The sequence below is a fragment of the Crinia signifera genome, unplaced genomic scaffold (genome assembly GCF_055691185.1).
Source record: "Crinia signifera unplaced genomic scaffold, ASM5569118v1 HAP2_SCAFFOLD_79, whole genome shotgun sequence".
Taxonomy (NCBI): domain Eukaryota; kingdom Metazoa; phylum Chordata; class Amphibia; order Anura; family Myobatrachidae; genus Crinia; species Crinia signifera.
Window position 1 is genome coordinate 452372 of NW_028142697.1, and position 22552 is coordinate 474923.

Sequence of the window (22552 nt, forward strand, 5' to 3'; positions counted from 1 at the left end):
ATCAGTAAGGCAGACTCCTCCGAAGTCCACAAGCCCTGCAGACACAGGTCCAAGACTACCTCCCACCAGCCCCTGAGACTGGCGTCGGTGGTGACTACCAGCCAGCTCCAGGACTGCAGAGACCGACCCCACTGAAGGGAATCCACCTCCGTCCACCATTTCAAGGCACGCACAACATCCAAATTCCTCACTTTGTCCCTTTTCCTTGAACCCTCTGGGGGTTGAAACACAGGCAGAACTATCTCCTGATTTAGATGAAAAGCAGAGACTACTTTTGGTAAAAATTGGGGTACTGTCCGAAGGACAGCCCTATCATCATGAAATATAAGGAAGGGAGACTTGCAGGAAAATGCTCCCAACTCCGACACTCTTTTTGCTGACGCCACCGCCAACAAAAATACCAGTTTCCATGTTAGGAATTTAAGGTCAGCCGACCTTAACGGCTCAAAAGGTGCCTTTTGAAGGCACTCCAGAACCAGAGATAAATCCCATGCGCTACTGGTTGCTTGTAGGGAGGTTTCAATCGAGAAACCCCTTGTAGGAAGGTCTGTACTTCCGGTAACAATGCTATCCTTTTTTGGAAATAAATTGACAAGGCCGAGATCTGCACTTTGAGTGACTGAAGGCTTAACCCAGAGGAAAAGCCATTCTGCAAAAACTCCAGCAATTTCGCCAATCTAAATCGCGATGTGTGTGACTTCTGCCTTTCACACCACCGAATATAGGTCTTCCAGACCCTATAATAATTTGCAGAAGACACTGACTTTCTAGCTTTAATCATGGTGTTAACCACAGCCTCTGAGAACCCTTTGTTCTTCAAGATGGCGGTCTCAACAGCTAAGCCGTCAAATTTAACCGAGCTGAATCCAGATGGTTGAACGGTCCTTGGTTTAGAAGGTCTGACCTCAGAGGTAGACGCCACGAGTCCACAGACAGTCTCTGAAGCCTCGAGTACCAGGACCTCCTTGGCCAATCTGGGGCCACTAAAATCACCGGGATTGCCTGGGCCTGTATCTTTTTCAAAACTCTTGCCAGCATTGGAACTGGCGGAAAAACATAAAGTAGATTCCCCTCCCAGGGGATGGTCATAGCATCCACTGCTTCTGCCAGTGGATCCCTCATCCTGGCATAGAACCTGGGTACCTGATGGTTGAACCTGGATGCCATCAGGTCCACATCCGGAGTTCCCCATTTCAGAGTAATTTGATGAAATACTTGTGGGTTCAGGCTCCATTCTCCTTCCATCAGCTCCTCCCTGCTCAGGAAGTCGGCCTCTATATTCTCCACTCCTGGTATGAATATTGCTGATAATGCTGGAACATTCTGTTCCGCCCACAAGAAGATCCGGGACACCTCCCACATAGCCAGTTTGCTGCGTGTGCCTCCCTGGTGATTCAGATACGCCACAGCTGTGGCGTTGTCGGTCTGAATCCTTAAAGGAAGCCTCTGTAACCTTTCTCCCACCAGAGAAATCACCTTCCACACAGCCCTCAGTTTCAGGATGTTGATCGGTAAGGCAGACTCCTCCGAAGTCCACAAGCCCTGCAGACACAGGTCCAAGACTACTGCCCCCCAGCCCCTGAGACTGGCGTCGGTGGTGACTACCAGCCAGCTCCAGGACTGTAGAGACCGACCCTACTGAAGGGAATCCACCTCCGTCCACCATTTCAGGGAGGACCGAGCTTCTGGAGACAACACTATTTGTTCTGACTTCATGGTCTGAGTATTCCCTGACCAGGCTGTCAGAATGTTCCACTGGAACACTCGCGAGTGGAACCTGGCGAACTGTAACGTCTCGAAAGACGCCACCATCTTCCCCAGCAGTTTGAGGCACCTCCATACTGATGTTCTCTGAGACCCGAAGATCTCCTGGACCAAGGCAGCCAGATCCCTGGCCTTTGCCTCTGGTAGAAATATCCGATGTAGGTGGGTATCCAGAACAACTCCCAGGAATTGGAGTCTCTGTGACGGCACCAACTGAGACTTTTGTAAATTTAAAAGCCATTTTTGCGCCTGCAAAAACCCGATGGCTTCTGCCAAGTGACTCTTCAACTTTTCTGCTGACTCTGCTTTGAACAGCAGGTCGTCCAACTATGGAATCACCGTGATTCCCCTCAATCGAAGCACTGCCGCCATTACTGACATTATCTTGGTGAATACCCTTGGCGCTGTAGCCAGACCAAAGGGCAACGCCTGGATTTGCAAATGCATGTCTCCTATCGCAAACCTCAATAGAGCCTGATGTTCTGGGTGGATAGGAACATGAAGGTATGCGTCCTGGACATCCATGGACGCCAAAAATTCTCCCTGGTCCAGGCTTAGCAGCACAGACCGTAGAGACTCCATTTTGAAATAGTCTACCCACAAATGGATATTTAATGACTTTAAGTTTAGGTTTGGGCACCAAAAACAGAGTGGAATAAAATCCTTTCTTCCACTCCGCTCTGGGGACCGGGACCACCACACCCTTCTCTAAAAGAGAGTGAGCCGCTCCCAGGAGAGCCGTACGGAGCCGAGCCTCCTTTGGTAGTGTTGTGGGAATGAATCTTCTCGGAGGAAGACCCTTGAAGGGAATTCTGTAACCCTGGGATATAATTTCTAACACCCAAGAATCCCGGTCTAACAGTGCCCATGCGTCTCTGAACAGTGTCAGACGTCCCCCCACCTTGACCACCGCCGGGCAAAAGCCCTGGTAGTCATGCGGAGGGTTTGTCCTCTCCTTTGGTGTTTGGTTTCTTATGAAAGGAACCAAATTTAGACTTTGGGGCCTTGCCCCTGGAGGACTGAAACTTTCCCCTAAAAGACTGTCCTCGAAAGGACGCACCTCCTCTAGGGGAGGGCCGAAAGGACGGCCTAAAAGCAGAAAACCTTGATGTCTGCTTGGCTGCAGGGGCTGGCAGGAAAGTACTTTTACCACCTGTGGCCTGCTTAATAATCTCTTCCAGTTCTGAACCAAATAACAGCTTTCCTTTAAAAGCTAATGCCTCTAAGGCCTTCTTAGACTCGTTATCTGCCTCCCAAGCCTTAAGCCAGAGCACTCTCCTGGCATTGACAGACACTGTGGAAACTCTGTAAAATGGGGAGAGGGGGAAGATTGGGGAGAACCCACGCACAAGTTACACCTTACAGTAAGACAATTTATGAGGTATCAATTAATTGGTCAATATGTCAGTCCACAATGCGAGAAAATTTATTTAATTAAATTGTTTAGTCACTCATGTGGAGGTGCACCCCTGAGAGCAAAAAATGTAGCATAAGAAAAAGGGGAGAAAAAGTACTCTCCTTTGTTTGGGGGCACGCTTTTGTAGAAAAAGAAATTTCTGAGTAATGATGATAGAATTTAAAACATAACTTTTAATCAAGGTACTAATAAAAGATTTGTTGAAGGACAAGGACACAGACAAACTACACAAAACATATATGATTGGTTGGTGTAACCAATAGTGACTCACTCGAGTCTCGTCAAAAAATTGCTGACGTTAAAGGAATAAAGTTACCAGATTTGTATATTAAATAGACTAATATAACAATTTAATCCCAGTGGATAAATCTATTATATACTGCTGGTATTTTTGTAGCGAAATGAAAAAGACGTATTATAAATATGGTCAACACCAATAATTGTATGGTGTGTACCCACATGCAATTTTCAGATTTTATAAATTATCTCAGAGTGCAGTTATTCTCTGGGTACAGTTTTTACTGAAATTTAAGCATACAGGAAAGCGATGGTAGCCACAAAGTCTGGTGATTGTTGTATCAGCTTATGCAAATGTATAGTAAGGTAAAATTACCGTCACTGGTGTTGTCCCGACCAATTAGTAATAGTTCTGGGTCGAGGCAATATATCCCAGTGCTATGAAGCCAGATTTGCAGAGATTAGAGAGTGAAAAAATGAATAAGCATCTGCTGTCTCTTGCCCCTGGATAAGGTGCCCTGTTGATAATATATCAGAGCAGGGTCTAGCCGAAATCCTTTCGGTAGAGATGAGAGTGCTAATGATATGTAAATGTGACAAGAGTGCCCAGTTAGGGTGTGTAGAGACGAATTATATCAGGTAGATTGGTAGGCTGCTGCTTCCCATATGCTACAGCATTGATGGGAAGTGAGCGGTACACACTACACAATAGCGTTAAATGACAGAAAGGGATGTCTCCTTTCCCTTCATGCAAATATATGGTGCCCTGTTGCGCAGTGGACAGTGCAGGGTCTTGCCAAATTTCACATGAAGTAGGTAGGGAATCTCTTGAATAAAAGATCTGGAGAAGGGAGAAATAAATAGGGAAAGACGCACTGGTATACTGATAATAATTATATAGTATTGCAAACCATATTGCTTCAGTGCATAGAAAAGGTCTGGCGTTCAAGTGTAAGCATAAGTATTTATATACTACCCACAATCAAGATGGAGGTTAGTGTTGGGGATTTGCGTATACAAAGAAAAAATAAATACCAACAATCAGCAGGAAAGGTAATCAATGTAACCGTCAGGCGGCGGTAGATATAATTGTGCAAGTCGGTGTGGCTAACACCGCTTACCTGTTTGCAGGAGAGCTCCATGTTATCCGTGAGCTCCCAGCATGTGTCCTGCCGGCGCTAGGTATCGGCGTTACTGTCAGCCGGCGCCGCAGGCGATGTGTGCGTGCAGACATCTGTTTCGCTATGAGCTTCCTCAGTGCTCATATATTTGCATGAAGGGAAAGGAGACATCCCTTTCTGTCATTTAACGCTATTGTGTAGTGTGTACCGCTCACTTCCCATCAATGCTGTAGCATATGGGAAGCAGCAGCCTACCAATCTACCTGATATAAGTCGTCTCTACACACCCTAACTGGGCACTCTTGTCACATTTCCATATCATTAGCACTCTCATCTCTACCGAAAGGATTTCGGCTAGACCCTGCTCTGATATATTATCAACAGGGCACCTTATCCAGGGGCAAGAGACAGCAGATGCTTATTCATTTTTTTACTCTCTAATCTCTGCAAATCTGGCTTCATAGCACTGGGATATATTGCCTCGACCCAGAACTATTACTAATTGGTCGGGACAACACCAGTGACGGTAATTTTACCTTACTATACATTTGCATAAGCTGATACAACAATCACCAGACTTTGTGGCTACCATCGCTTTCCTGTATGCTTAAATTTCAGTAAAAACTGTACCCAGAGAATAACTGCACTCTGAGATAATTTATAAAATCTGAAAATTGCATGTGGGTACACACCATACAATTATTGGTGTTGACCATATTTATAATACGTCTTTTTCATTTCGCTACAAAAATACCAGCAGTATATAATAGATTTATCCACTGGGATTAAATTGTTATATTAGTCTATTTAATATACAAATCTGGTAACTTTATTCCTTTAACGTCAGCAATTTTTTGACGAGACTCGAGTGAGTCACTATTGGTTACACCAACCAATCATATATGTTTTGTGTAGTTTGTCTGTGTCCTTGTCCTTCAACAAATCTTTTATTAGTACCTTGATTAAAAGTTATGTTTTAAATTCTATCATCATTACTCAGAAAGAAACACAGAAGGCTGATTAAGCCTGAGGTGACATAAACCACTAAGGGTTCACACAGGGTACACTCTGCTGTTGGTCACGTGACTATGTTGATGAGGATGGGCACAAGGCCTATCAGAACAGGGGGGAGGGTCTAAGCAGGGTAGGAAGGATCACGCTGTTAGAGTGATCTGCCCCTGTCCAAGAAGCTGTCCACCAGGCAAGACGTCCAGTGCAGCTTCCCTCACTTTGTCAGGTTTTTATTTGCTTAGTATCGCTAGTTGTAGCTATTTTCCTCTACTTCCCCGATAGTTAGACAATACCTGTATAGTCCGGGGTTTTTTCCAGCAGCTTTAGCAGAGTACAGGCAGCGTTCACGATGTCACGGCCAGCCAGGCTCTCCCGCTTGCCTGCCCGGCTAGCCGATGCCGCGTTCACTGCTGGTGGGCCTGCTACGTCCAGCCCCGCCGCTTCTCCGGGTCCTGTGGTCCGGGGGAGGGCGCGGCGGGGACCGGCGGCTCCTAGCGCACGTGTGCGCGGTGATCCGGCCGGGGCGCGAGGTGATGACGCGGCCGGGCGCACGGCCGCGTCACACGCCGGGAGAGGCCGCGGCCGTGGCGCCGCAGCTTCTCAGGCTGCAGGGGGGTCGGGCAGGGGTAGCGCCCGTGGTACCAGTAGTCGCGGGCGCGGGCTAGGCACCCGCAGCCCGCGTAGCACAGTGATCCAGCGGGTGGCGACCAGGTCTGGCGCCCGCCAGGCGGGGCCTGATTCAGGCCTGGTCGCGCCTGCAGCACCCGTGCCCCCTGCGCATAGGCCCAGTATAAGGGCAAGAGGTAGGGGGCGCACATCTAGAGGACAGCAGACTCCCAGGGTCCCCGCTGTTAGCCCCAGGGGGGAGAGTGGCCAGAGGGCAACCCATCATGCAGCTGCCCCTCCTGCCACACCCACTAGAGCAGGCAGAATGGGGCTCACTTCCTCACTACAGATAGCGAGGAGGCACTTGCTGCAGGTGGCCAGGAGGATTCCCCAGCGGGTCACCGGGGGCGGGTCTCCAGCAGCCCTCACTAGTGGGCCCACGGCTGTAGCCCAGGCGACCCCGGCCCCTCAAGCACCTATGGCAGGGGAGGAGGCAAGGCAGTTACTGGCTATGCTGTCTTCATTTTTGGGGCAGACCCCAAATGCTGCATCATCCTCCCCTTCACCCTCTGCGTTGCCCAACGTGACGGCCCAATCATCAGGAGGAGTCGGTGGTACCCAGGATCCAGAGGCTTCCACATCCGCGGCTGCAGCTGTCCGGCCAGCCTCTACAGATGCCCCTGACCAGGGTGGATCGTTGGAATTGAGCCTCGTACCTCGGGACGGCACTTCAGGTGGGTCAAAAAAGAAGGGCAAGAAGCGCAGGCGAAGGTATTCCTCCTCCTCATCCTCCGGCCGTTCAGACTCTGCGACGTCCGGGGAGGAGGGAGGAAGAAGGTCGCGGAGACGTCGGCGTCGCCACGGGCGACGCCGCCGCCACTCTAGCTCTAGCGGCAGTTCAGGGTCCCCCCTATACCCTAGAGGTCAGGTGGTACAGTGTGAAAATACCGCTGTGCTAAGGGGCCTGAGGCGTAGCGTACAAGAGCGGATCAGGGATGGAAAATATGTCAATTTCTTTAAAATGACAGCCCAAGATGAGAAAGATTACCGCGCAGCGACACGGAAAGGGGGGATGGGGGAAGAGGCCTTTTGCACCTATCACCGGTGGCAAGCGGGCCTTTTCATGTTTGCAGCCTGTTACCTGGAGACTAGGCCCCAGGAACACATGAATATGGTGCGTTATATGCACATGATTCATGCCATGTTCCTTACAGATGGGGACTCGACATGGCGATCCTATGACGAGAGTTTCAGAAGGAAACAGTCAGGTTTGGCAATCATGAACCTGGGTTGCAAGGACGTAGAGATTTGGATGGGCCCAAAGCCCGCAGCTCCAGCCACCGCGGCCCCCACCCCTCCTCCTCCAAAAAAGGCCACGGCGCCCTTTCGCGCAGGAGGGGGGGCCGGGGGACCCTCCGCCGGTCGCTGTTACGCATACAACGGGGCGGGTTGCCCCCTGGGGGCGCGATGCAAATACAAGCATTGCTGTTCCAAGTGTTGGGGCCCTCACTCCGTCAAGGAATGCAAAAAAGGGAAGCAGGGAGGCCCTCCAGCTGCACAAGCAGCGGGGGGACACCCTCACTAAGGCCCCTTCCCCAGTTAGGCTCGACCGCATGGCCAGTTGGCTGGCGGCATACCCTCGTGAGGAGGAGGCTTCCTTCTTGCGGGCGGGATTTGAAGTGGGTTTCCGCCTTCCCATTGACGGGGAGGTGTCAACATCGTCACCCCGAAATTTAAAATCGGCCATACAGATGCCCGGGGTGGTTTTGGATAAGGTGGCTAAGGAGGTTTCACTGGGTAGGATGGTAGGTCCTTTCCAGTTTCCCCCAGTGGCCAATTTAGTTTTATCACCAGTGGGAGTGGTCCCCAAGAAGGCCCCTGGCAAGTATCGACTCATTCAGCACCTGTCCCACCCTGTGGGCAGTTCGGTGAATGACGCCATCCCCGAGGAATTGTGCCGGGTTCGGTACCAGTCTTTTGAACAGGCCTTGGCAATGGTTCGGGGTTTCGGCCCTGGTGCATTGCTGGCAAAGATTGACATCGAGTCGGCCTTTCGCCTCCTTCCCCTGCACCCGGAGTCGTTCCGGTTCATGGGCTTTCGCCTCCCCACAGGTTTTTATGTGGACAGGTGCTTGCCCATGGGCTGCTCGATCTCCTGTGCCTTCTTCGAACGTTTCAGTAGCTTTCTGCACTGGTGCGTCGTTACGGGATCGGGGGAATCCGGGGTGGCCCACTACCTGGATGATTTCCTGTGCGTGGGTCCCGCGGAATCATCGCGCTGCGGAACTTTGCTCGCATACATGCAGGGCCTGTTCCAGTATCTAGGAGTGCCGGTGGCAGCTGACAAGACGGAGGGGCCGGTTCCCTGCCTTTCCTTCTTGGGCATCGAGATCGACACCATGGCCGGATGCTGCAGGCTGCCCCTGGAAAAACTGGCCCGCCTGAGGGCGGCAATATCCCTTGCGCTCTCCACAGGTAAGCTGCAGCTGCGCCAAATGCAGTCTTTGTTGGGTCTTCTACATTTTGCATGCAGGGTGATCCCCATGGGACGTGTTTTCTGTAGAAAACTTGAGAGATCCGTCTCGGGGGTCAGACATCCCTTACACTTCATACGGCTCTCAGCCGAGCTGAAGAGGGACCTGCGTGTGTGGCTCTCCTTCTTAGAGCAGTTTAATGGGGTCCTCATATGGCCCTCCCCCCCCTGCGACAATCACCAACTGCAGTTGTTTACTGATGCCGCGGGAGGGGTGGGTTTTGGAGCATTCCTGGACGGGTCATGGTGCGCCGCACCGTGGCCCCCGGAGTGGGTCACCGAGGGCCTCACTAAAAACTTGTTGCTCCTCGAGCTGCTCCCCATAGTGGTAGCTTTGGAGATATGGGGCGATAGGCTGCGCAATGCTAGCATTGTTTTCTGGTGCGATAATTTGGGAGTGGTGCACGCTATCAACCGCCAAGGTTCATCCTCCCTTCCAGTGGTTCGCCTCTTAGCGCGGCTGGTTTTAAGATGTTTGCTGCTGAATGTACACTTCATGGCAAGACATATTCCGGGGGTGGATAATTCCGTGGCGGACGCCTTGTCCAGGGCCGACTGGGCCAAGTTCCGGGCCCTGGCACCTCATGCTGCTCCCGTTGGTGAATGTTGTCCCTCTTATGTTTGGCAGATGATCAGGCCGGAATGGAGGGGCTAGCCATGCGGGCTATTGCACCCACGACGCTGCAATGCTATCGGGCAGGTTGGCAGGAGTGGGAACAGTTTCGGCTGTCTGCCCCTCAAGCAGGTAAGACACCTAATGCGGCCATGGTGGCCTTCGTATGGAGTTTATACTCCTTAGGCCGTTCTGTCGCTTCTGTGCGCAGGATACTGGCAGGGGTGTCTTTCTTTTCTGCCTTGCAGGGTAGGGCGGACCCGTCCCGGTCGTTCTTGGTGTCGAGAGCATTACGTGGCTGGCGGAGGGCCTCGCCAGCGCTCCCAGACCGGAGGCGCCCGATTGATATGGCATTGCTACCAGCTCTGCTGGACGCCCTAGGGGACATTTGTTGGCCTGCCTACGAGGTCCTTTTGTTCCGAACGGCGTTTGCAATGGCGTACCACGGGGCCTTCAGGGTTGGAGAGCTGGTGGCTCCGTCGAAACGGGCTCCTTCACCTTTGTCCGTGGATGATTTAGTGGTCCAGGAGGATTCGGTGCTTTGTCACCTGCGACGATCCAAGACAGACCAGGCTGGTAGGGGGAGATGGCTGTCCCTGCTCCCATGTACGGTGGAGGGGGCGTGCCCTGTGGTGTTGGCCAAGGCCATGACGCAGGCGCGCCCGAATCTGCCTGGTGCTTGGTTGATGCATGAGGACGGGTCGCCTCTCACCAAATACCAATTTGGGCACGTCTTGGGACGGGCGCTGGAGGCCATAGGCCTTGATCCGAAGGAATTTGGGTCGCATTCCTTCCGGATCGGGGCTGCTACCTCGGCGGCTGCGGAGGGCCGCTCCGACGCAGAGATTCAATCTCTGGGTCGATGGAGCTCTGCAGCATTCCGAAGGTACATTCGGCCGTCTCTATCTATCACTGATCACCATGGTCGACTGGACGCATAAGCGCTCGCCAACTTCCAGTGGGGGCCTTGAGGTGTGTTTTCGCATTCGCCCGGGGGCACAATTTGGCTATAATTTCAATCTGGCATGGCGTACTTGGTAGTTTACTCCGGGCGGTGTGTTTTGTGCCTCAAGAGCTGGTCGGCCACGGTTTTTCCTCCTCCCTATCTTCATAACCTGTTCAGCGTGTGAGTGCAAAGATGAGTTTTCCTCCAACTAACTAACCTCTTGTATGCATATTTCAGATCGACGGGACGTTAAGTCCGTATGGATGTTGGGCCATTCGTTTGTGTATTGGGCCTCGCAGGCGAATATCGCCTCTGATGTATGCATGTTTCCGCAAGCTGGGGAGGTTAGGTGGTTAGGAATGAGGGGCATGAGGTGGTGTGCACTGCAGGCCCAAATGATCAGTGCCGTTAAGCAGTTTGGGGTCCCGGAGGTCATTATATTCCACCTAGGCGGGAATGACCTTGGACGGGGATCCGTCCTGGAGCTGCGCTCCATGATTGTCCGGGACCTTCACATCATTGCCCAGGTGTTGCCGTCATGTATGTTGGTGTGGTCATCCATAATATCCAGGATAGTGTGGAGGACAGCGAGATCATGCACCAGCATAGAGCGTTCTCGCAAGAAGGTGAACTCTATGGTGGCAAGATACCTGTTAGCTAATGGCGGGGGTGTAATTCGTCACAACGCCATCAGCTTCCAGCGCCCTGAGCTATACAGGAGCGACGGAGTGCATTTGAGCCCAGAGGGTATGGCTCTGTTTTTAGGCAACATTTTTGCCTGGTTAGCGACACGGTGCTGAGCGTTTATTAGTGGTGGCGGTGGCTGCGGCCTAGGGCCTGGCTGTGGCGGTAAAGAACGGTCATGCTTTAAGAACTCTGTGTGTGTGTAGGTAGTGGGGTACACTCTCCCTCGACAATGATTGTCATGGGCCACGCTTCTGCCCGGGGGATGGCCGTCACCACCAGGCCTGGTGGCTGACCAGGGAGAGTGGTCATCCAGCGTTGTATGTATGATTTAGTGATCTTTAACCCCTCCTTCCTATAATGACTGTTCTTTGGCGCCGCCACCATTCATAGTCTTAGTTAATTTGTCAAATAAATTTGACATTCTGTTTTTGAAACGCCAGCACTTGTGTCGTGTCTTTATTTTAGGTTAAGTTTTTAGATAAGGTTATATATAAGTTATATATTTAAGTGTATCAACAGACAGGTGGGACCAAAGGGATACCCGATGGTGAGTTTAAGAAACACAGAAGGCTGATTAAGCCTGAGGTGACATAAACCACTAAGGGTTCACACAGGGTACACTCTGCTGTTGGTCACGTGACTATGTTGATGAGGATGGGCACAAGGCCTATCAGAACAGGGGGGAGGGTCTAAGCAGGGTAGGAAGGATCACGCTGTTAGAGTGATCTGCCCCTGTCCAAGAAGCCCCACCCACCCTTCCCTGTTTTTCTTTTCCTCTTCGGCGGCGGTAAAGAACGGTCATGCTTTAAGAACTCTGTGTGTGTGTAGGTAGTGGGGTACACTCTCCCTCGACAACGATTGTCATGGGCCACGCTTCTGCCCGGGGGATGGCCGTCACCACCAGGCCTGGTGGCTGACCAGGGAGAGTGGTCATCCAGCGTTGTATGTATGATTTAGTGATCTTTAACCCCTCCTTCCTATAATGACCGTTCTTTGGCGCCGCCACCATTCATAGTCTTAGTTAATTTGTCAAATAAATTTGACATTCTGTTTTTGAAACGCCAGCACTTGTGTCGTGTCTTTATTTTAGGTTAAGTTTTTAGATAAGGTTATATATAAGTTATATATTTAAGTGTATCAACAGACAGGTGGGACCAAAGGGATACCCGATGGTGAGTTTAATTTCTTTTTCTACAAAAGCGTGCCCCCAAACAAAGGAGAGTACTTTTTCTCCCCTTTTTCTTATACTGTGGAAACTCTGGCAGCCATTTTGAGAGCTTCCTCCTCAGCCTCCAGCACATACTCTGCAGCTGCTTTAAGCTTCTCCGCAAGCAATAACACACAAGGGTCAGCGTGTAAGATAGTGCACAAATCATTGGCCCACACAATCATGGCCTTAGAGACCCAGGCTGTAGCAATCAGAGTACGTAGGGTGTATCCCACCCCTTCAAAGATTGCCTTGAGGTTACCCTCCATCTTCTTGTCTACTGTGTCCTTAAAGGCTGCTCCCCCTTGCACTGGTAGTACAGTGGCTTTTGACAAACGTGCCACAGAAGCATCTACCACTGGAACTTTCTCCCAGAGATCTGCATGAGCCTCAGGCATGGGGTATAGACTTAAAAATCTCTTTGGCATTTGCAGCCTTTTATCGGGCGTTTTCCAATCCCCTTCCAATAAATCCTGTAAACCTTCATCTGCAGGGAAGGTAACAGCTTCCTTACGCTGCCGTTTAAACACACCTTTTGCAGGAGTTTTATCTTCCACAGACAAATTCAAAGCCTGTTTTACAGCAGTAATCAAATCCTCCACCCCTGCGGCTGAGGAATCCTCAGAATCATCACCCTGCTCCCAGGGAATGTCTGCATATGCTCCATCCTCTTCATCAACAATTAAAGGCACTGAGTAAGACCTTTTAGGGGTCCCCACAGCATCAACATCAATCTTGTCTAGCAATTCACTAAACCTGTTCATCCCCTTAGCAGTATCCTGCATTACCTGAAGAAAACCAGGATCTGCCTGGGTCAGAGGCAAGGAGCCAGAGGACTGCTGAGATGATGACATAGGTCTCTGAGATTCTACTAAGACATCACTCTGTCTGTCCAGCAATTGCACAAAAGCATTTACAGACCTGCCCAGGGCACTGGCCCACGCAGGTTCCAATTGCTCTACCCTCTGGGGTTCACTCCCCATGGGTCTCACAGCCGCGCAAGTGATACACAAGCCCCCTTTGGTCATCTGCTCAGGGACAAATTTCAGTGTACAGACACTGCAAGCGCTCAATGTATTAAGGGCTCCCTCCCCCAAAACAACAGCCTGTTGCTCAGACATGATGTAAAGTAACAGTCACAGTGCATTCAATGTACAAGCGTTTATACAGAGTCAATGCACCCAGCCACTTATCTGTCTGTTGGTTTCAGATGTGGGGAAAACGATGCCCAGGAAATCCAAACACTCTGCCAGGATCTGTCAGCCAGCTCAGCTCCGCTGCAAGCGTTCCGAATGGCGCCAAAACAGAGTGAGGGAAGAGACCAAGTCCCTGCTGCTGCGGGGTCCGTGACTTTTGGCGCCAAACACCCCCAGACAGCCGCTCCCATTGCAGGATCTCCTAGTTCCAGTATCTCCCCCTCAGCTGGGGACCACTTGGAACATGCCTGTAACACACTGCTGTCCTCTCATATAGGAGCTCAGTGTGTAAGCTCCGCAGAAAATGGCCGCCGCCATCACGGAGCGCCTGTCCCCCATGATCCCCACCTAGCGCGAAGCCGGTTTCAGAGTGCTCCGGAGCCCAGGCAGCTTCTTAAAAGAAGCTGTAAGCGCTGCACAGGGAGGCCAGACAGCGTCTCCCCTGTGCACAGCGAGCTGACAGGACGCGCTTCTGTCAGCTCCTGCTGCGCTAGCAGTGTGAGGATTCACTAATGAGAATCCTCACACTGTGCCTACCTAGCTAGTGTAAAAGTTAATAAAATAATAACTCTAATCCTTCGGCTGCTCCGGCAGCCCTTTAGAATAGCACCCACTCCAGTGGGCACCTAACACGAACTGAGGAGTCTGGGATGCAGAAGGGAGGAGCCTACCCTCCAAAAGCTTTAGGATAGGTGCCTGGCTCCTACGGACCCTCCTACATCCCAATGTTGAGCTGTGTCACCAGGACCATTGAAAGAGAAAATTACATGTAATTATTACTGAACAACGTCCCAATCCAAGCAGTCACCTTACTGGTCACATCCCGGGTGTTACTGTATATCGTCCCATTCCCAGCAGTCACCTCTCCGGTCACATTCCCCGGTGTTACTGTATAATGTCCCATTCCCAGCAGGCACCTCTCTGGTCACATCCCCCGGTGTTACTGTATAATGTCCCATTTCCAGCAGGCACCTCTCTAGTCACACTCCCCGGTGTTACTGTATAATGTCCCATTCCCAGCAGGCACCTCTCCTGTCACATTCCCCAATGTTACTGTATAATATCCCCATACCCAGCAGTTACCTCTCCAGTCACATCCCCTGGTGTTACTGTATAATATCCCATTCCCAGCAGTCATCTCTTCGGTCACATACCCGGTGTTATTCTTTAACGTCCCATTCCCAGGAGTCACCTCTCTGGTCACATCCCCCTGTGTTACTGTATAATGTCCCATTCCCAGCAGTCGCCTCTCCGGTCACATCCCCAGTGTTATTGTATAATGTCCCATTCCCAGTAGTCACCTCTCCGGTCACATCCCCCGGTGTTACAGTATAACGTCCCATTCCCAGCAGTCACCTCTCCGGTCACATCCCCAGTGTTACTGTATAAAGTCCCATTCCCAGCAGTCACCTCTCTGGTCACATCCCCCTGTGTTACTGTATAATGTCCCATTCCCAGCAGTCACCTCTACGGTCACATCCACCGTTGTTACTGTATAATGTCCCATTCCCAGCAGTCACCTCTCCGGTCACATTCCCCGGTGTTACTGTATAATGCCCCATTCCCAACAGGCACCCCTCTGGTCACATCCCCCAGTGTTACTGTAAAATGTCCCATTCCCAGCAGTCACCTCTCCAGTCACATCCCCTGGTGTTACAGTATAATCTCCCATTCCCAGCAGTCACCTCTCTGATCACATACCTGGTGTTATTCTTTAATGTCCCATTCCCAGCAGTCGCCTCTCCGGTCACATTTCCCTGTGTTACTGTATAATGTCCCATTCCCAGCAGTCACCTCTCCGGTCACAACAAACAGTGTTACTGTATAATGTCCCATTCCCAGCGATCTCCTCTCAGGTCACATCCCCCTGTGTTACTGTATATTGTCTCATTCCCAGCAATCACCTCTCCGGTCACATCCCCCGGTGTTACTGTATATTGTCCCATTCCCAGCAGTCACCTCTCCGGTCACACCCACCAGTGTTACTGTATAATGTCCCATTCCCAGCAATCACCTCTCAGGTCGCATCCCCCTGTGTTACTGTATATTGTCCCATTCCCAGCAATCACCTCTCCGGTCACATCCCCCGGTGTTACTGTATATTGTCCCATTCCCAGCAATCACCTCTCTGGTCACATCCCTCGGTGTTACTGTATAACATCCCATTCCTAGCAGTCACTTCCCCAGTCACCTCCCCCTGTGTTACTGTATAATGTCCCATTCCCAGCAGTCACCTCTCTGGTCACATCCCCCGGTGTTACAGTATAACGTCCCATTCCCAGCAGTCACCTCTCCGGTCACATCCCCGGTGTTAGAGTATAACGTCCCATTCCCAGCAGTCACCTCTCCAGTCACATCCACCAGTGTTACTGTATATTGCCCCATTCCCAGCAGTCACCTCTCCGGTCACATCCCACGGTGTTACTGTATATTGCCCCATTCCCAGCAATCACCTCTCCGGTCACATCCCCCTGTGTTACTGTATAATGTCCCATTCCCAGCAGTCCCCTCTTTGGTCACATCCCTCAGTGTTACTGTAGCTTCTTATTCCCAGCAGACACCTCCGCGGTCACATCCTCCAGTGTTAAAATATAACGTCCCCTCACTCACCTCCCCAGTCAGGTCCCTGTGTTAGCGATAGATAAGACTGATGTCACTGTGACGCTCCCAGAACCCCTCATCTCCCCAGTCAGGTCCCTGTGTTAGTGATAGAGATAAGAGTGATGTCACTGTGACGCTCCCAGACCCCCTCACCTCCCCAGTCAGGTCCCTATGATAGTAATAGAGGTGAGAGTGATGTCACTGTGACGCTCCCAGACCCCCTCACCTCCATAGTCAGGTCTCCCGTGTCAGTAGTGGAGATAGGAGTGATGTCACTGAGACGCTCACAGACCCACTCACCTCCCCAGTCAGGTCCCTGTGTTATTAATAGAGATACAAGTGATGTCACTGTGATGCTCCCAGACCCCCTCACCTCCCCAGTCAGGTCCCTCTGATAGTAATAGAGGTGAGAGTGATGTCACTGTGACGCTCTCAGACCCCCTCACATCCCCAGTCAGGTCCCCAGTGTCAGTAATGGAGATAAGAGTGATGTCACTGTGACGCTCCCAGACCCCCTCACCTCCCCAGTAAGGTCCCTGTGTCAGTAATAGAGATTAGAGTGATGTCACTGTGACGCCCCCAGTCCCCCTCACCTCCCCAGTCAGGTCCCTGTGTCAGTAATAGAGATAAGAGTGATGTCACTGTGACTTTACCTCCCCAGTCAGCAGGCAGATGATCTCCAAGGTTATATTCAATAACTTATTAGCAATGTGATTCTTCTCCTCCATTCCGTTCTCCATTCTCAGTAAATCAGATAATCTAGATGGAAGTCTTCTCCTATGTGTAAGTATCGCAGTTATGCGGCTTCTGGTTAGGAAACGATTCTAGCAGGTACAGTTTTCATCTATGAATGAAACGATGACATTAATAGTGGCTAATGACAGTGCAGAGCTCACACTGTGATTCCTTGCCATCAGATTAGTCCGAGACACAGTGCACAGAACATCAGAGTCTACGATGGAATCGCAAATCATCCCGAATCCCCACTTTGCACAGGGATAGAGACTGCGCGTGCGGCTGGATATGGGCTCTCTTATATGTATGTTATGGGTGTAACCCAGGACAGTGCCAACCTGGGTATCAACATTTACCCTATATACAGATATCCAGCTGGCATTGACACCAAAAACAAACAAAATCATACCCCTTTCGCATCGCACCTTAAACCCGAATTATTGCTGGGTTGATGTTAGAGCGACCCTGCTTGAGGTGCGGTGTGAAAGCTCCCAACCAAATAACCAGGTCGACCAACTCGGCCATTCGACCCGGTTATTAGAAGGGTTGCTACGCTACGATGGGGGTTATTCAGACCTGATCGCTCCGGTCAGTTTTAGCAGCACCTTATGACTATACTGCTATTAGTTATAGCGACAGAGTGTAATCCCACCCAGTGAAGGCCTGCGAATGGTTTGCGCTTAGGGATGACAATCCCTGGGCATTTTTCTAATCCGGAGATATGGGATTGTAAAATGCTCAATCCCAGGATTGGTTTACTTAATATAACAAATGCCGGGCGGGTGGGCGCTGCGGCCCTGCGAAGCCTGACCTCTGACTACATCACGCTGCGCAGAGCCAGGGACGGGAGAAGCCAGGCAGCATTTGAGTGGGTGCACAGCCCAATCTAGAAATCCGGCCAATGTTGGGGCCAAATCCCGGGATCCCGCTGTTCCTGGGATTGGCCACTCTACCTGCGAATAGCTAAATCCATTCGCAACTCACTCACCACTGAATGATTTTCCCAGTGTGTGCAGCCTGTGCCAAGCCCAGAACTTACTCGGTGCTGCAATCGAGGCCAGAGGGGATGTCACACGCCTTCCCAGATACGTTCAGAAAACGGATGGGTCATTCCCCCAAACAATGGGTTCCGGTCAATCATCTTGCTTATGGCCACTGATTATAAAAAAACAAAACAAAAAAAAGACTAATGTATTTCATCAGTGGATGGCCTGAGCACTAGGACCTATATGCATGCGCAGACATTCCTTAATCGCCCGGCCTCCAAATTTTTAGTCTTGCAATCAGGAGTGAATTACCCCCTACATCGCTGACTATGCGCACTCCCAAACATAGTCAGCAACATCCTCTGTCGGCCGTGCTTGAGGACATCGTTAGCAAGATCAATGCTGTGGAATGCAGAGAGGAGGAAATCTGGCCAGTAATGCGAAGGAGAAGTTGGCCTCAGCAACCAATGAGCTGCATATTGTCACATTATGGACAGTGCTAGATAAATGTGACGTCCCATGCACACGCTAGGATTTAAAAAATAATAATAATATCGCTGACAAGGGCTCGTGTACACTCAATATCGTTATCGACCACCCCCATAGGCTGAACATGCAGTCCGATTTTGGCTACATAACCAAATGACCTGCACGTTCACTGGGTCCTGGTGACGTTGCAGTAAAAGCAACATGGACGCACACTCAGCCCTTCTTCATGCAGGCCGAGGGGTAGGAGCCTCTAAAAGCGCTACTGAGTTACTCATTTTTCAACGAGTGATAACAATCGTCGTGACTGATAACACTTGTTGCGTATGATAATTGGTACACCAGCCAATCCGCCCCTAACAGTCATTTTTTAAAACAAATGACAGAGGCTGAAAACATGGCGGTTGGGGCGGATTGGTTGGAGCACTATTTATCATACGCAACATGTGTTATCATTCACAGTGAGTTTTATCACTCCTTGATAAATTAGGACCTTTGCATGCTTATATTAACACCTTCAATTCCACTCAAGTTTAAGTATCGCTATAGTCACCCTCCCACACGTATGCCAATGTAATAATAGATAAGGGATCACCACCTTCATTACTGCGGATAAGATACCACAAACTAGGATGACACCAAGATCAAACCATAGTCTGTCAAAAGGAGGTGGGTAAGTTCAGGAAGAACCCGATTGGTCGATGGGAGCCAGTCCAAAATGCCAAAAACATCTCATCCAAAGTGTGTAATTGTGTATATAATATATATATATATATATATATATATATATATATATATATATACTGTATATATATATAAAATTGTGAAATACCTGCATTATTCTTGCACTTTAGATAGATCACTAATAAAACAACCTGCAATATGACACACGTACCTATTAATATATGGGGAAATATCAGGAAGGAGGGCCACAAGCACCCGGGATTAGGGGAGTACTCACCGCCACTGCATCACAAGTCCCTCTGGATTCGCTACACAGCACGCCCGGGATGCTGCGCTCCGCAGTTGCGGTGTAATGGCTGTGGCTGCTCCCAGAGGATCTCTGTCTTGTTGTTGTGTCCTGTGTCATCGGCTCCTGCAGCAGGAGGTGCTGGGTCGTCCATGGCTCCGCCTGTCGTGCTGTTCTGGGTAGGCCTCTGCTTCCACCCCCGGCTCCTATCAGGCTGGGGATCTTCCTCTGTCCTCTCCTCTGCTGGGCTGTCTCCTGTCCTCTGCGTGGCTCTTGTCCTTGATGTTGCCTAGTGTTCAAAACACACTTTCGGACAGGCAACTCTAAGGGCAGCTCCGCACCACTGAGGGGGCTTCTACAGGTCTCCAGCTAGGAGTCCTTTGCATGTCCTTCCTAGAGAGCGGGTGTCCTCTGCGGTGCCTGCAGTCCTTGGTCTCCACTTGCTGCGTCCTCTATCTTCTTCGGAGCAACCCCGGGAGAATCCTCCGGCTGGGTGTGCTCCCAGGTAATTTACCCCCTCAGCACCTTCTTCCTCGAGGTTCTAGTCTTCACCCTCTCGGCTCCCCCACGGGCAGGCACTATGTAGGACACCTCGGCAGCACACATCATTCTGTTCTCTCCGGGTTTGGGGCTCCTCCTGTGGTTGGCAGCTAGTGGGGGCAGCGCGGTTCCCTTCCCTCTGGCAGGTGGCAGCAGTAGGGGACTTGGAGGAGCCTGGCTCTCCTGGCGCCATTCCTGGTCACACAGCTGCGCAGCCTCCGCTCCTTACAGGTCAGCAGCTCACAGCACGGCATAGGCCCTTGTCCTCTCCAGGGATCACCCTTCCCGGTGCCGGCTCTCTCTGCTGTGGGTTATGCATCGCTGCAGGACCGCCTCTGCTCCCCCTGCCCTACTCTCTATATCATGGGTCCTCAAACTGCGGCCCTCCAGATGTTGTGAAACTACAAATCCCAGCATGCCTTGCCACAGTTTTGCTATAAGGGAGTGGCAAGGCATGCTGGGATTTGTAGTTTCACAACATCTGGAGGGCCGCAGTTTGAGGACCCATGCTCTCTATAGTCCCCCTCAGGCATACCTTGCAGCCAACGACTCCTCTATTTCCCGCTGCAACCGCCTGCGCAGGGGGATTCAGTATTGAATCCCGGCGGTCGGGATCCCGGCGTACAGAATCCCGACGCCGGAATCCCGACAGCCGTAATGCCGACAAGGGGGGTACGTGGATCGCCCCCTCTTGCGGGCTCGCTGCGCTCGCCACGCAGCGGGCCCGCTGCCTCGCTACGCTCGGCACACTAATTTATTCTCCCTCCAGGGGTGTCGTGGACACCATAGGAGGGAGAATGTGTCGGCATTTCGGCGGTCGGGATTCCGGCGTCGGGATTCTAAACGCCGGGATCCCGACCGCCGGGATATTAACTGCATCCCGCGCAGGGTCCCACAGGCCTACATCCCACAAGAGTTGTGTACAGAAGACAGAGTGCGTGACACCTCGTGGGATGGGACAGACTGGCCAGAGGAGGGCATGTATGACCGGGTAAGTGGCTGTCTGTCCATAGGGAAGCAGTATGAAATCCCAACGCCGGAATCCCGACCGCCGAAATCCCGACAAGGGGGGGACGTGAATCGCCCCCCCTTGCGGGCTCGCTGCGCTCGCCACGCAGCGGGCCCGGTGCCTCGCTACGCTCGGCACGCTAATTTATTCTCCCTCCAGGGGTGTCGTGGACACCCACAGAGGAAGAAAGTGTTGGGATTTCGGCGGTCGGGATTCCGAACGCTGGGATCCCGACCGCCGGGATTTTAAATGCATCCCGTCCGTAGAACACAATAGAGCTCAGCACAAAAACCTACTTTTTATGACTGTCTATTTATCAGGACGGTGAAGTCAGACCGTGCCTAGTGCTTTGCAGCTAATCACTGGGTGCGCAGGTATACTACCACGCACTCCACCGTAGAACACAATAAGCAACGAAGATAAAAGATAAGGATATTAAAATCCACAACCCTTCTAAACCTCCTTTAAATGAGGCTGCCTGTGGAAGTGACCAATCAGTGATCAGTGTTGGTCAGGGTAACAAAATCAGGATTAGCTGTTAGCTAATTGTATCCCTTCTTATGTAACTTGTCTCTAATGCCGCTTTCAAATCGCAAATCCAGGGTCGCACCGGGACTTTTAACTGGTTCAGTCCCAGTGCGACCCTGCATGTGCATGTTCACACTGCAACAGTGTCAGCGCGTCATCGGAGAGCTGGCGCTGCTCCAAGCTCTGTCTCCTCCATAGTGTGAACGGGAAAAGGGTCGCTCGACCCGTTTAACCCATTCATACTGCACAGCAACACGAAATGGTAAGAACCCTTCTTTTTTACCAGTTCGTATTGCCGTGTTGCAACCCGATTGCGGGACCCGGAAACCCCTTTCATATCACCCTAATTACCGGGTCGAACCGGCAAGAAAGCGGCTTGTACCCGGTAATTAGGTGCGATGTGAAAGGGGTATTATAAACATGAACCTTCTCTTTGCTGCTTATTTTTTATCTCCTCCACTCTTACTGCACCCGACAATGCGCCTTATGTGCAGTGTAACTTATAACGTCTACCCTTTCCCACCAAAGTCCCGGGTCAGATCTGGAACTTACCTTGTTCACACGGTGGGCTGACCCGAGATAAGATGCCATCTCCAAGTCACAGGAAACTAGTGATCTCCCCTAAATGCCAGGCTGGAGACCTACAGTGGGGAAAGGGCTGTCTGCAGACACAAGTTGTCACTGGGGATAGAACGCAAAATCTTTCTCAATTGGGAAGAACCCTGCTGCACTGCAGGTGGGGCAGATGTAACATGCAAAGAGAGATACATTTGGGTGGGGTGTGTTCAAACTGAATTCTAATGTGCAGTGTAAATATAAAGCATCCAATATCTTCCCTGCACAGAAACAAATAACTCACCTAAATCTCTCTCTCTGCACATGTTACATCTGCCCCACCTGCAGCGCAGCATGGTGTTACCCAGGTCTCTCTGCACATGTTACATCTGCCCCACCTGCAGCGCAGCATGGTGTTACCCAGGTCTCTCTGCACATGTTACATCTGCCCCACCTGCAGCGCAGCATGGTGTTACCCAGGTCTCTCTGCACATGTTACATCTGCCCCACCTGCAGCGCAGCATGGTGTTACCCAGGTCTCTCTGCACATGTTACATCTGCCCCACCTGCAGCGCAGCATGGTGTAACCCAGGTCTCTCTGCACATGTTACATCTGCCCCACCTGCAGTGCAGCATGGTGTTACCCAGGTCTCTCTGCACATGTTACATCTGCCCCACCTGCAGCGCAGCAGGGTTTTACCCTTTTGAGAAAGATTTTGCTTTTGTGATCAACCCTGAATCCGGCCCTAAGTATCCAGGGAGCTTGGGGTACTTAAGATAAGGGGAGACCCACTAAGGATAAAA

The 22552-nt window shown here is 51.2% G+C and overlaps 1 protein-coding gene and 2 long non-coding RNA genes across 3 annotated transcripts in view; 2 read left to right on the forward strand and 1 right to left on the reverse strand.

Annotated features, from left to right (window-relative positions):
- LOC146056311 (uncharacterized) overlaps positions 1 to 22552 on the forward strand; it is a 488478-nt gene that overhangs the window by 312664 nt on the left and 153262 nt on the right. The gene's annotated exons all lie outside the window — the stretch shown is intronic.
- The window catches only part of LOC146056320 (tyrosinase-like), a 119781-nt gene that overhangs the window by 63915 nt on the left and 33314 nt on the right, over positions 1 to 22552 (forward strand). The window lies entirely within an intron of this gene.
- LOC146056322 (uncharacterized) lies at positions 16517 to 19444 on the reverse strand. Its single transcript, XR_014469137.1, has 3 exons — positions 19108 to 19444; positions 17714 to 17829; positions 16517 to 16783 (listed from the first exon to the last, which is right to left on the reverse strand). It is a non-coding gene; the product is annotated as an uncharacterized LOC146056322 (long non-coding RNA).